This window comes from Mobula birostris, chromosome 3 (assembly GCF_030028105.1).
Source record: "Mobula birostris isolate sMobBir1 chromosome 3, sMobBir1.hap1, whole genome shotgun sequence".
NCBI lineage: Eukaryota > Metazoa > Chordata > Chondrichthyes > Myliobatiformes > Myliobatidae > Mobula > Mobula birostris.
This window is the reverse complement of record NC_092372.1, coordinates 35,622,310-35,638,126: the sequence shown is the minus strand read 5'-3', so window position 1 is coordinate 35,638,126 and position 15,817 is coordinate 35,622,310. Positions and strand designations below refer to the sequence as shown.

At 42.2% G+C, this 15,817-nt stretch overlaps 1 protein-coding gene across 4 annotated transcripts in view; it reads left to right on the top strand.

Annotated features, from left to right (window-relative positions):
• Nucleotides 1–6,927: 6,927 nt before the first annotated feature.
• Nucleotides 6,928–15,817, top strand: part of atosb (atos homolog b) — a 126,267-nt gene continuing 117,377 nt past the window's right edge. For 3 of the 4 annotated variants that reach the window (XM_072252476.1, XM_072252477.1, XM_072252471.1), the window contains exon 1: nt 6,928–7,041. The gene's annotated coding sequence lies outside the window, so the exon portion shown is untranslated. Of the gene's footprint in view, nt 7,042–7,095; nt 7,205–15,817 lie in introns of those variants that run through there. The other variant, XM_072252474.1, reaches the window with a different exon arrangement.

The window sequence follows — 15,817 nt, the reverse complement described above, 5'->3', positions numbered from 1 at the left end:
CCCACTGCAGGCTCTCCACATCTTCCGTACAATTTGCTTTTCCACTCAGTTTAGTGTCATCAGCAAATTTTGCTACGCTACACTCAGTCCCCTCTTCCAAATCATCAATGTAAATGGTAAACAGCTGCGGGCCCAGCACCAACCCCTGCAGCACCCCACTCACCACTGACTGCCAACTGGAGAAACACCCATTTATACCTTCTGCCTTCTATTGGTTAACCAATCCACTATCCATGCCAATACACTTCCTCCGACTCCATGCATCCATACCTTATTTATAAGTCTCTTGTGCGGCACCTTATCAAACACCTTCTGGAAATCCAAGTATATGACATCCACCTGTTCCCCTCTATCCACTTCACTCATTATGTTCTCAAAGAACTCCAGTAAGTTTGTCAAACAGGACCTGCCCTTTCTGAATCCATGCTGCATCTGTCTAATGGAACCACTCCTTTCTAAATGTTTCACTATTTCTTCCTTAATGACAGCTTCAAGCATTTTCCCAACTACAGATGTTAAGCTAACTGGCCTGTAGTTGCCTGTCTTTTGATTACATTCTTTTTTAAAAAGTGGTGTGACATTTGCTGTCTTCCAATCCACCGGGACCTGCCCAGAGTCTAGAAAATTTTGGTAAATGATTACCAACATGTCTATTATAATCTCCGCCAATTCCCTCAGCACTCTGGGATGCATCCCATCAGGACCAGGGGACTTGTCTACCTTCACGCCCGCTAGTTTGCTCATCACTATCTCTTTAGTGACAGTGATTTTATCAAGGTCCTTACCTCCATTTCGTCCATAACATCACTCTTTGGCCATGGACGGCTTCCAGACCGTTCCGACTGACCGGAAGTGCACTGAGAGCGGTAAGCATAAAGGAATTGGGTGCTTACTGTTCTGGTTAACAACAGATGGTGCAATCCTGGTCATATTACAATCGAGAAACATGTTTGTAGACCGGATATTGAACTTTTTACTGTTGGACTTCGGTCACGTTCCACCGAGGTACAACACTGGGCGGCACGGGAGGTCGTTCCTGCCTGTGGCCATCGAACTTGCAGCTCCTCCCGTGAAGGGTCAGACACCCTGAGCCGATAGACTGGTCCTGGACTTATTTTCCATCTGGCATAGTTTGCATTTTTTTGTTTGATTGTTTGTGGTTTTTGTTTTGCTATATTTATGCTCTATTCTTGGTTGGTGCGGCTGTAACGAAACCCAATTTCCCTTGGGATCAATAAAGTATATCTATCTATCTATCTATCTATCTATTAGACATGTCCTCCACCATGAAGACCAACACAAAATAGTCGTTCAATGCCTCAGCCATTTCCTTATCACCCAATATCAGTTTCCCCTTCTCGCCTTCCAAGGAACCTACATTGACTTTAGCCACACTCTTCTGCTTTATATATTTATAAAAACTTCTGCTATCTGCTTTTATATTTTGTGCTAATTTACTTTCATATGCTATCTTCCCTTTCCTTATTTCTTGTTTAGTTGTTCTTTGTTGCTTTTTAAAGTTTTCCCAATCCTCCAGTCTCCCACTACTCTTTGCGACTTTGTACAGGAGCTTTTAATTTGATGCTATCTTTTACTTCCTTAGTTATCTAAGGCTGGCTGTCCCCACACTTACTGTCCTTACTTTTGAGTGGAACATACTTTTCTTCAGCACTGTGAAAAATCTCTTTGAAAGTATTCCACTGTTCCTCAGCTGTCCTACCAAATAGCCTGTGCTCCCACTACACGTTAGCCAACTCCTCCCTCATCCTGTTGTAGTCTCCCTTGTTCAAGCATAATACACTAGTTTTGGATCTAACTATTTCATCCTCCATCTGTATGCGAAATTCAGTCATACTATGATCACTCTTTCCAAGAGGATCCCTGACTAAAAGATCGTTAATCTTAACTGTCTCATTGCACAGGACTAGATCTAAGATAGCATTTTCCCTTGTAGGTCCACTAACATGCTGCTCAAGAAACCCATCACAGATGTATTCTGTGAAGTCCTCCTCAAGACTTCCTTGACCAACCTAATTCACCCAATCTATGTGGAAGTTAAAATCCCCCATGACAACTGCTGTTCTGTTCTTACAAGCCTCAGTTATTTCTTGGTTAATTGCCTCTGCTACTGCAATATTTTTATTAGGTGGCCTATAGACAACTTCCACCAGTGATTTTTTTTCCCCTTTACTATTCTTAATCTCTACCCAGATGGACTCAACATTCTGCTCCGTAGATCTTTTATTGTCTCTCACAATTGCCCTGATCTCATCCTTAATTAAGAGCTCCATCCCACCTGGTGGTCAACATCCCAGAGTTTTGAAAGAAGTGGCTATAGAGATGGTAAATACTCTGCACTTCATTATCCAAATTTCTTTAGAATTTGGAATAATTCTTGAAGATTCAAGGTTTGCATATGAGACAATTTAAGAAAGAAGGGAGAGAAAACAGGGAACTGTCAAACTGTTAGCCTGACACTTGTAGCAGAGAAACTACTGGAATCTACAATAAAGATATTTAATCAAAATATAATATGGTTAAGCTGAGTAAATATGGATTAATTAAAGGAAAATCATGTCTGACCAATATATTGGAGACCTTTGAGTCTGTATTTTAGAAGAGCAGGTTGATTGGAAACCTATTTGGATTTTCAGAGGGCACTCGATAAGGTCCCACTACTCACATTCAAGTTCCAATTTGGTTGAGGGGATCAAATGTAAAATCTGCAAGTGTGCTCAATGCACAAAATTAAGTTAAAAAGTTAATAATGATAAAGGTTACAAAGAAATTGTAAGTAGGCAGCAATATGGCAAAGATGTGAGGTGATTCACATTGGTAGAAAATGGAAATCCTGAGTATTGTTTTAAATAGAAAGAGACTGGAAAATGTGGATGTTTAAGGAGACCAAAGTGCTCTCGTGCACAAATAGTCATTGTCATAGTCATACTTTATTGATCCTGGGGGAAACTGGTTTTCGTTACAGTTGTACCATAAATAATTAAATAGTAATAAAACCATAAATAATTAAATAGTAATATGTAAATTATGCCAGGAAGTAAGTCCAGGATCAGCCTATTGGCTCAGGGTGTCTGACCCTCCAAGGGAGTCGTAAAGTTTGATGGCCACAGGCAGGAATGACTTCCTATGACGCTCAGTGTTGCATCTCGGTGGAATGAGTCTCTGGCTGAATGTACTCCTGTGCCCACCCAGTACATTATGTAGTGGATGGAAGACATTGTCCAAGATGGCATGCAACTTAGACAGCATCCTCTTTTCAGACACCACCGTGAGAGAGTCCAGTTCCATCCCCACAACATCACTGGCCTTACGAATGAGTTTGTTGATTCTGTTGTTGTCTGCTACCCTCAGCCTGCTGCCCCAGCACACAACAGCAAACATGATCGCACTGGCCACCACAGACTCATAGAACATCCTCAGCATCGTCAGACAGATGTTAAAGGACCTCAGTCTCCTCAGGAAATAGAGACAGCTCTGACCCTTCTTGTAGACAGCCTCAGTGTTCTTTGACCAGTCCAGTTTATTGTCAATTCGTATCCCCAGGTACTTGTAACCCTCCACCATGTCCACACTGACCCCCTGGATGGAAACAGGGGTCATCAGTGCCTTAGCTCTCCCCAGGTCTACCACCAGCTCCTTAGCCTTTTCCACATTAAGCTGCAGATAATTCTGCTCACACCATGTGACAAAGTTTCCTACCGTAGCCCTGTACTCAGCCTCATCTCCCTTGCTGATGCATCCAATTATGGCAGAGTCATCAGAAAATTTCTGAAGATGACAAGACTCAGTGCAGTAGTTGAAGTCCGAGGTGTAAATGGTGAAGAGAAAGGGAGACAAGACAGTCCCTTGTGGAACCCCAGTGCTGCTGATCACTCTGTCGGACACACAGTGTTGCAAGCACATGTACTGTGGTCTGCCAATCAGGTAATCAAGAATCTACGACACCAGGAAAGCATCCACCTGCATCGCTGTCAGCTTCTCCCCCAGCAGAACGCACTGGAGAAGTCAAAAAATATGACCTTCACAGTTCCTGCTGGCTTGTCCAAGTGGGCGTAGACACAGTTCAGCAGGTAGACAAAATTATAACAAGCACGTATAGCAGGCAAATGGTATGGTGATGTTTTGAGATTTGAGTATAAGAGTAAAGATGTTTTACTGCAACTATATAGGGATTTGTGTTGCCGCATGGCCAAGTGGTTAAGGCGTTCGTCTAGTGATTTGACGTTCGCTAGTTCGAGCCTTGGCTGAGGCAACGTGTATGTCCTTGAGCAAGGCACTTAACCACACATTGCTCTGCGACGACACCGGTGCCAAGCTGTATGGGTCCTAATGCCCTTCCCTTGGACAACATTGGTGGCATGGAGAGGGGAGACTTGCAGCATGGGCAACTGCTGGTCCTCCATACAACCTTGCCCAGGCCTGTGCCCTGGAAAACTTCCAAGGCGCAAGTCCGTGGTCTCATGAGACTAACGGACGCTTATAAAATAGGGATTTAGTGAAACCATTCATTTCATGAATTTTGTCTGTAGTTTTGGTCTTCTCATCCAAGAAAGGATATGCCTAAAAGGGAATGCAGTATGAATTCCAGTGATGGTGGACATGAGGAAGAATTGAGTAGACTGGGCCTATATTATCTGGCATTTAGAGGAATGACAAAGGGCCAATTGAAACATAAAATTCTCATGGGGTTTGAGAAGTTAAATGGAAGGAGTGTTTCCGCAGCTGAGGAATCAGAGGTCCTGGTCTCAGGAAAACCATTGTCCACTTAGGGTTGAGATGAGATGCAACTTCTTCAGAGGGCATTGAATCTTTGAAGTTTTCAACTCCAGAAGACTGAGGAGGTTCAGTTATTAAATTCATTTAAAATAGGGATCGATAGATTTCTGGGCAGTCAGGCGATCAAGGAATATGGGTGTAGTGCAAGAAAATGGTGCAAAGCTAGAGGATCCACAATAATTATAAATGCCAGGGGAGACTCAGAGGACCAAACCTTCCATCTTGCTCATGTTTCTTCCGTACTTAAATCTGCTGTTTTCCACAGAACAGAAGAAATAGAAATAGCAATTGGCCATTCGGTCCTTTGCACCTGCTGTGCCATTCAACATGATTATTAGCTGAAACTTAATCTCAACCCCAGTTTTTGCCCTCGCCCAATATCCCGTGATTTCTCTCACCCCTCACTTTGAATCCAATCAAGACTGAATCTCCACATCCTTAGCCAGGGAAACATCCCTGTTAAGACTTTTAAATATTTTCTATATTTTAAATAAATATTTCTTTAAATAATGTCTCGTCTCATTTTTCTAAACAGCAGAGAAGACCGGCCTATTCAACTCAGGTCCTTTTCCTACATATATGATGGAACTCTGCTGTATTCTCACTATAACAAATATATCCTTTTGGTTAGGAGATTATAAGTGTACCTTAAGAGCAGGCAGCATCTATGTAAAGAAAAAATATTTCAAGTACTAAAACCTGAGGCAGCACTGGGAAATAAAGAAAACCAATTGGTTTTCAGACAGCAGAGGAGAAGGTAGGACTTGTTAGAACAAGGGGAATATCTCCGATATTGTGAGACCAAAATGACTTTAGTTAATCGCCCATTTCACTTCTTTATGTTGTGTTAGTAATAATAAGCCTATGGAATACACCCATAAACCAGACTATACTAACGGCAACAGAAAATCTAAGCCAAAAAGCAGACAAAAATGGCCAATTCTAATGGAGAAAAAGTGAATTATCTCACAAGATCTGTTTCCCAGATCTAACAAAGGGCATAGGATCTGATACAGTAGTTATTTATCCTCCACATACCCATAAGGAACTAATCAAAAGCTTTCTTAAAACTCAAAGCAGTACAACCCTGGTTCCTTTTTATTTATTTGACTAAAATTATATTCATATAACTCCAGCAGATCATCAAATATAGTTTTTATTTAATGCATATGTTGTGCCTGTTCAATCATATTGTTACTTTCTAAGTGACTTGACATTGCACCTTTATTATAGTTGCCAGAGGATGTTATGTTCTTTATTAGCTCCTGCACTTTTTCAGATTTCCATTATTGGACTTTGCTTTCAACGTCTCACCATCCCCCATCATGGAGGTCAACAAGTAAAATATTTAAGTTAATTTGTGAAAGAATTTAAGGTTGGGATTGAGAAATAATTTGGAATTAAAGCTACTGCAGTAAGTAAAGTGACATTCCAGCAGCATTCAACATTTTTGAAAACTAGCCAGTTGAGCAGATGAAGAGCCATGGCCTTAACAGCAACACATTAAGAACTAGGGAGTGATATTAGTCCGAAATAGACCATTTGATTGTCATCGATACAAAGAGCTGAGGGAAAAGTCAATACTTTTAAAGACTGGGGTTATTGTTCAAATTTTGTTTCTTTTTTGATGTTCTTCATCACAACTTTTCTGCCTTCCCAACAGACATGGGTGTGTGAGAAAGTTACCCAACTTTCACAATATCCAGTCTGCCTGGTTAAGATGTGTCATTGGAAGTGACCTTCGATCCCCAAAGGGCCGACCAGAGCTGCAGCCTTCCACCACCCAGGAGGAGGTATCAAAGAATGGGAATCTATCTGGACTGGGGACCATTGGTAGTTGGTCACCAACATGATGTCTATCCACTGCACTCAAATTCCCAGGGCAGGGGGCACCTGAAGAGGCTCCACCCCCTCCACAATAAAACTCCTCAACTACAGCACGTGCACGAGGGTCTGCACGACCTGTGACGTTCACTGATTGACACCCATCGCATCGATTGATCGCCTGTGCCATGTTCTTATTTATTAGCATTGTAATGCAAATGAGGCGCCGTGTGTCCAATCATCCCGCAGCTGTGGAGGGGGGCGGGTATTGGCGAAGCACAGTCTCCTGACAACAGGCCGGAAGGAATGTATGTGTACGGAAGCCAGTGTGGGTCAAGCGATGTATTGAACTGGGTTTGTTTCACCGAACTGGAAGGGAGAAGATCGTAGAAATTAGGATACAGCGGGTTGGACGGTCCCCAGGTTAGTTGTGCTCAGGGTCGAGGGGAAGGGAACGGTAGACAGAAGCGGGCGTTCCTCTGCCTTGTTTTCCAGCCACTTGAACCGGCTGTTAGTTTCAGGAAGGAGTTAAACTCCCGACTTGCCACAACAGATCAGCTGTGAGCTCTGCTCCTGCTCTGTGAAGGTATGAACCTCGGGGCTTTTTGTCTGTCAGCTGGGCTGTATCTTGAGGTATTCAAGAGACTGACGGGTATTGCTTTTTGATTCTTGGGGAAGATTGTTGTCTTTGTGGCTATTTGTGCTGTCGTAAAACTTGCAGCTTTATAGTTTTATTATTAGCAATTAATCCTCTTTCCAAATTTAATTCTTAATTTTGAGGGGAAATTAGAGGAGAAGGAGTTTTAGAAATATACGTAGATATTCATAACCTTTTCATATACAAAGATCCGTAGAGAACGCTTATATCTCGGAACGTGAGGACAGTTCGTGTTAGTGTTGGTTTAATCTGTCAACTTGTTTGCAGTCAGTGCATTAACAAAAAGGAAAAGGAGTGACTGTCTGGAGGACTCGTTTGATCAAAAGGCTCATTTGACAATTGCAAATACACCTATTCTTGCGGATGCATTTGACGGATTTTTTTTATTATTAGCAACGAGACTATGTCCCCATGGTGACCAAAAGAAAGTCCTTCAACGGTCTATAAAAAGTATTGGCATCTACTGGTTAACCCATTGTGTTCCGGATTTCAATTCATTGGGCCTACTTACCGAGGCATACTTGGATTTTCAGAATCAAGTCATCAGCCCTTATTTTATAAAATAAAAATTCATATGAAATATATTAGTTTTTCTTATACAAATTTAGTTTTCCTATGTTTCCAGCAATGATGAACATCCCTAAACTTAATTTAAGTATCCATATTTTGGTATAATAAATACTAATTTTCTTTTAGTAAGTTTTCTAACTTTTAAGATATTTGTAAAGATTTTGTTTTTCAAGACCATAAAACATAGCAGCATAATTGGGCCATTCAGCCCATCGAGTCTGCTCTGCTATTCAATCATGGCTGATTTGTTTTTCCCTCTCAACCCCCATTCTCCTGCTTTCTCCCCCATACCACTGACATCCTTACGAATCAAGAACCTATCAATCTCCAGACCGTGGTGCACCCATAAAAACCTATATTACACACAGCACATAAAGCAAAATATTACCACAAATAAGTGAATAAATATAATTCAAAATGCATGTAGTGCGCAGCTCGCTGTCCTCGTGATGAGACCTCAATGGTGGCAGGGTATTCATTAGTCTCATAGCCTGAGGGAAGGAGCTGTTACACAGTCTGGCAGTCCTAGTCTTGATGCTTCTGTACCTCTTTCCTGATTTATAGTGGGTTGGAGATTGTTGGATGGGTGGTAGGGATCCCCAACAATGCTTCAGGTCCTTTGTCTGCAACACACCCAGTAAATGCCACAAATGGGGTGAGCGAGACCCTGGTGATCCTCCGGGTGGTTTTTATTATCCTGTATAGGGCCTTGCAGTCTGATGCCTTGCAGCTGAAAATATACCCAATGACTTGGCCGTCACAGCCATCTGTGGCAATAAATTCTACAGATTCACCACCCTTTGGCTAAATAAATTCCTTTTCATCTCTGATGTGCTTCTGTTCTGAGGCTGTGTCCTCTAGTCCTAGACTCTCCCACTTTCACGTCCACTCTATCTAGCTAGGCCTTACAATATTTGATGGATTTCAGTAAAATCCCCTCCCCATTCTTCTAAACTCCAGTGAGCAGGGCCAGAGATCTCAAATGCTCCTCATATTCTTTAATTCCTGGGATTATTTTCGTAATCCTCCTCATGACTGCTTAAATGTCAGTGCATCCTTTCTTAGTTATGGGGCCTAAAACTGCTCACAATACCCCAAGTGTGGTCTGATCAGCTCCTTATAATGCATCTGCATTATATCCTTGCTTTTATATTCTAATCTTCCCGAGATGCATGCTGATATCACATTTGCCTTCCTTCATATTTTCCTAAATTTCTTGAAAACTACAGTGCCAGTGGTTTTTCTACATGTAGCATCTAATTCTTGAATAGGTTTTGAAAAAAAAATACAGATTTGAAATGTCTTTCCATTCAACCAGAAGGTGAAGGCAACTGGAAGGAAGAAAACTTGGAGCAAACTCTTGGTTCACGGGTGGCATTTTCCTTTGGGTCGGGTGGCACACGGTCCTTTTAAGTGAACACTGCATCACAGGGAGTACAGCAACTGCTCAGTAGCTCCAGCAACCTGGTTTCAATCCGAGCTGTCTGTCGAGCTTGCACATTCTCCCCGTGACTGCATTAGTTCCACCTAGGTGTCTGCTTTCTTCCCATGTTCCAGATGTGCAAGGTAATAAGATAATTGACCATTGTAAATTTCCCCTTAGCTTGTAGGTGAAGGCTGTAATCTGGAGGAGGTGGGAGTGGGGGTGGAACTAATGGGAATGAGGGGAGAATAGGGTACAGAGCAAGTCAGCATTGCTGTGTGAGCCAGGATTGATAAAATAGGCCTGAATGGCTTTGCTCTATACACAAAATACTCTGCAGATGCTGGGGTCAGAGTCCTGACGAAGGGTTCCAGCCCGAAACGGTCACTGATCGTTTCCACAGATGCTGCCCGACCTGCTGAGTTCCTCCAGCGTGTTGTGGCCCTGTCCTATGATGGAGACATATGGATATTCATATCTGAATTTTGGGTTTACATGGTTCACTAAGTTGTGGCAAGCAACAGAATTTTTTTCTGCATTCAAATCAAGATATCCAGCTGATAGACTGGTTCCATTATGGATCTTTACAGCTTGTCAGAAAGTTAAATCCATCTCTTCGCTCTAGAAAATGGCAGAGCAACAAAGCTGTGGGAAATAGATAATGCATTGTTGAATGCTTATGCCAGGTATTTTAAAAAATACTAAGTAAACTCTGAGTTAATGATGCACTTCAATCTCATTAATATAGGAGCTTTATGAAAAAGAAAAACATTGGTGTCACTGCTCTTCGGTCATGTACCCCTTTGTACATGAAGTAACTTAAAATGAAGGCTATTTTAGTTAAATCAGACAATGAATTACAGTTCGTGAAAGTAAAATTGAATGACAGCAGAAATAAAGCTTTTATTCTTTCTGATATTTTGGAAAGCTCATTTGTTTCATTGACTTGCTAATCCTGTTGGACAACGTTTAAAATGTAAATGTGCTTGTTTCCTTTCTTCCACTTTGCCCGTCATTGCCTTTCCACAATCTCCTCCAAACTTGTTCTGTTTGGCTTTCGTGGTGCTGCAAGGCACAGGTTGGGCAAGAGTGCAAATGCCCTTCTTCACCCTTCACATGGAGTGAGTATCTTTTAGTTTAATATATTAGGAGCCACAGTAGTGATGCAGTTAGTGCAATGCTATTACACCTCGGGGCGTCGGAGTTCAGAGTGCAATGCCGGCATCGACTGTAAGGAAGTGTGTATACGCCGGTTAGTAGGTTAATTGCTTATTGTAAATCGTCCCATAGTTAGGTTAGGGGTAAGTTATGAGTTGTTGGGCAGTGCAGCTTGAAGGCCAGAAGGGCCTGTTCTGCAAAGCATCTCTAAATAAATAAATATATGCACAAAGCTATGTGTACTCAGTGGTCACTTTATTAGGTACAGGAGTGGAAACCGGCATGGTCTTCTGCTGCTGTAGCCCATCTACTTCAAGATTCAACGTGTTGTGCATTCAGAGATGCTCTTCTGCAGGGCACTGTTGTAACGCATGGTTATTTGAGTTACTGTCGGCTTCCTGTCAGCTTGAATCAATCTGGCCATTCTCCTTTGACCTCTCTCATTATCAAGGTGTATTGATGCACAGACTGCTGCTCACTGGAATTTTTAATCTTTTTTTTTTTTTTTTTTTTTTTTGCACCATTCTCTATAAACTCCAGAGACTACTGGGCATGAAAATCCCAGAGGGAGTAGCAGTTCTGAGATGCTCAAACCACCCCATGTGGCACTAGCAGATAATTCCACAAGCAGTCACTTATTGGTTCCCCATTCTAATAGTTGGTCTGAACAACAACTGGACTTCTTGACCATGTCCGTATGCTTTTATGAATTGAGTTTCTGCTGCATGACTGGCTGATTAGATATTTCATCAACGAGTGGGTGTATTTAATAAAGTGACCACTGCATGTACAATATGGAAAGAAGAATTGCAGAATATGTAAGGGCTCTTCCATACCAATAGTGAGGGCAATGTATTTTTGCTCAAAATTAATGATAATTTTCAGATTTTTGCTGGGAATGTCTTCTATGGAGGTGATGTGTGTCTGAAATTAGGATAGACCTGAGAGACTGCTTGACACTACCAGCCATTAGCGCCTTCAGCCTCGTTTGGGGAAAATCTCCCAACAGAAATTTCTGGAGAATATCAAAGAACACTGGGGTCTGCTTAACTCCACCATCTCTCTATACTTGTAAAAATATCCTTGGGTACAAGTCCAGAAAGCATCAGGATTGGTTTGATTATAATGATATGAAGATGGAACAACTTATCTCTAAGGAAAGGAAAGCCTTTTGTGCCTGGCAGAACAACATTGGCAGCAAGGCCAAAAGAGAAGCTTACTCCCGAGACAAGGCAAATGTCCCCTGCAGGGTGAAGGAACTAAAGAATTCTTGGTGGACTGAAAAAGGCCTGGAAATCCAGAGACTGGCAAACACTGGTGTCACGTTCAGAGTATTCGTGAGACTGAGGGAGTGATAGACAGGACATATTGAGGTAGTTACACCCAAGGTGCAGGACACAGGAAGACTGGATGACTGTCAGGAAGGGGAAAGGGTTAAGGAGCTGATGCAAAGTACCCCTGTGGTCATCCCCCTCTACAACAGTCATAGTCATACTTTATTGATCCCTGGGAAAATTGGTTTTTGTTACAGTTGCACCATAAATAATTAAATAGTAATAAAACCATAAATAATTAAATAGTAATATGTAAATTACGCCAGGAAATAAGTCCAGGACCAGCCTATTGGCTCAGGGTGTCTGACCCTCCAAGGGAGGAGTTGTAAAGTTTAATGGCCACAGGCAGGAATGACTTCCTATGACGCTCAGTGTTGCATCTCGGTGGAATGAGTCCCTGGCTGAATGTACTCCTGTGCCCAACCAGTACATTATGTAGTGGATGGGAGACATTGTCCGAGGTGGCATGCAACTTGGACAGCATCCTCTTTTCAGACACCACTGTCAGAGAGTCCAGTTCCAGTCTCATGAATACTCTGAACGTGTCACCAGTGTTTGCCAGTCTCTGGATTTCCAGAAAACAGATATATCATCTTGGATACTGTTGTGAGTGTTGACCTAGCAGAGGACAGTCACAGCAATCGGCACTAAGTCTGGCTCTGTGACTCAGAAGGGAAGGCGGGAGAAGAAGTGCACTGTGGTGTTAGGGGAGCAGAAGAGAGATGCTGTGGACAAGAATGAGATACCTGGATGGTATGTTTCCTCCCGGATGCCAGTATCCAGGTCATCTCGGATTGATTTCTCAGCATTCTTAAGTGGGAGGGCGAACAGCCAGTGGTCGTGGTCATGGTCCATGTAGGTAAGCAATGACATAGGTTGGAAGAATGACGATGTTCTGCAAAGTGAGTTCAGGGAGTTCGGTGCTAAGTTAATAGACAGGACCTCCAGTGTTGTGATCTCAGGATTGCTACCTGTGCCACATGCTAGTGAGGCCAGAAATAGGAAGATTATACATGGCTAAGGAGTTGGTGTAGGAGGGAGGGCGTCAGATTCTTGAATCATTGTACTCTCTTCCAGAGAAGGTGAGACCTGTTTAGAAGAGACAGTTTGCACCTGAACTGGAGTTGGACTAATATCCTGGTCAGAAGGTTTGCTAGTGCTGCACGGGGGGTTAAAACTAGAATTGCAGGGGGATGGGATCCAGAGTGTCAGAACAGACAGTGGAGTGGCTGTGGAGGTAGACATTGTTAAGTCCTCCAACTAAGTCAGGAATCAAAAGATTGAGCATGGTGGGACTAATGTACTGAGCTGCATATATTTCAATGGAAGAAGTATTGTAGGAAAGGCAGATAAGCTCAGGGCATGGATTAACACATGGAATTATGATATTGTAGCCATAGTGAAACTTGTTTGCAGGAGGGGCAGGACTGGCAGCTTAATATTCTGGCATTCCATTGTTTTAGATGTGACAGAGGGGGAGAGATTAAAAGGGGGTGGTGTTACTTGTCAGAGAAAATACCACGTTAGTGCTCAGTCAGGACAGACTGGAGAATGAGACTTTAAGGGTGGAACTAAGGAATACGAAAGGTATGACCATGTTAATGGGGCTATATTATAGACCACTGGACAGTCTGCTTGATATAGAGGAACAAATTTGTAGAGAGATCTCAGACTGTTGCAAGAAACATAAGGTTGTTATGGTTTGACTTTCCACATATTGATTGGGATTCCCGGACTGTAAAAAGACTCAATGGGATAGAGTTCACAAGATCACAAGACAAAGGAGCAGAAGTAGACCATTCGGCCCATCGAGTCTTCTCCACAGCTCCCCCATGAGCTAAACTATTCACCCATCTAGTTCCAATTTCCAGCTTTTTCCCCATATCCCTTGATACCCTGACTAATTAGATACTTGTCAATCTCCTCCTTAAACACCCTCAATGATTGGGCCTCCACAGCTGTATGTGGCAACGAATTCCACATATCCACGACCCTCTGGCTAAAATAATCTCTCCTCATCTCTGTTTTAACTGGGTACCCTCTAATTCTAAGACTATGGCCTCTTGTCCTGGACTCACCCACCAAGGGAAACAACCTTTCCACATCTACTCTGTCCAACCCTTTCAACATTCGAAATGTTTCTATGAGATCCCCTCTCATTCTTCTATACTCTAATGAATACAATCCAAGAGCCGACAAACGCTCCTCATATGTTAGCCCCTGCATTCCAGGAATCATCCTCGTAAGTCTTCTCTGAACTCTCTCCAACATCAGTACATCCTTTCTAAGGTAGGGGGCCCAAAACTGCACACACTATTCCAAATGAGGTCTCACTAATGCCCCATAGAGCCTCATCAACACCTCCTTACTCTTATACACTATTCCTCTTGAAATGAATGCCAACATAGCATTCGCTTTCCTTACCACCAATCCAACTTGGTGGTTAACCTTTAGGGTATCCTGCACGAGGACCCCCAAGTCCCTTTGCACTTCCGATTTTTGAATTTTCTCCCCATCTAAATAATAATCTGACCAATTATTTCTTCTTCCGAAATGTACAACTGTACATTTGTCAACGTTGTATCTCATCTGCCATTTCTTTGCCCACTCTCCTAAACTGACTAAATCTCTCTGCAACCTTTCCATTTCTTCAACATTTCCTGCTGCTCCACCTATCTTGGTGTTATCCGCAAATTTAGCCACAAAACCATTTAATCCATAATCCAAATCATCGACATACATCGTAAAAAGAAGCGGCCCCAACACCGACCCCTGCGGAACACCACTAGTAACCGGCAACCAATCAGAATAGGATCCCTTTATTCCCACCCTTTGCTTTCTGCCTATCAGCCAATGCTCCACCTATTTCAATATCTTTCCTATAATTCCATGGGCTCTCATCTTATTAAGCAGCCTCATATGCGGCGCCTTATCGAAGGCCTTTTGAAAATCCAAATACACAACATCCACAGCCTCTCCCTTGTCAATCTTATTCGAGATTACCTCAAAAAATTCCAATAGGTTGGTGAGACAGGATCTTCCCTTCATGAAACCATGCTGGCTTCGGCCTATCTTGTCATGCACCTCGAGGTATTTCATAACCTCGTCCTTGAGGATTGACTCCAATATCTTTCCAACTACCGACGTCAGACTAATAGGTATGTAATTTTCTTTTTGCTGCCTCCTTCCTTTCTTAAATAACGGAACTACATTTGCGACCTTCCAGTACTCCGGAATCATGCCAGAGTCTATTGATTCCTGGAAGATCATTTCCAATGCTTCCACAATCTCCAAAGCCACCTCCTTCATAACCCTTGGGTGCACCTCATCCGGACCAGGAGACTTATCTATTCTTAGTCCACTTAGCTTCCCAAGCACTTTCTCTCTAGTAATCTTGACTGTACCTAATTCTATTCCCTGATACCTCTGGCTATCAGGTATATTGCTCATGTCTTCCACTGTGAAGACTGATGCAAAATACACATTCAGTTCCTCCGCCATCTCTTGGTTGTCCATTATAATTTCTCCAGCATCATTTTCAATCGGTCCCGTATCTACCCTTGTCACTCTTTTACTCTTCATATATTTAAAAAAACTCTTAGTATCCTTTTATGTTAATCGCCAACTTCCTTTCATAATTCATCTTTTCTTTCCTAATGACTTTCTTAGTTTTCTTCTGTAAGTTTTTAAAAGTCTTCCAGTCCTCATTTTTCTCACGAATTTTTGCTTCCTTGTACACTGTTTCTTTTGCTTTTATTTTTGCCTTAACCTCTCTCGTTAGCCACATTTGTGCCATTTTTCCATTCATGATTTTCTTTTTTCTTGGAATATATTTTTCCTGTGTTTTCTTTATTTCTTGTAGGAATTTCATCCAATTCTGCTCTGCCGTCCCTCCATTTAGCTTACTTTTCCAATCAACTTGGGCCAGTTCCTCTCTCACACCACTGTAATTTCCCCTGTTCCACTGAAATAACAATACACCTGATACCAGCTTCTCCTTTTCAAATTTGAAACTGAACTCAGTCACATTATGATCACTACTTCCAAGAGGTTCCT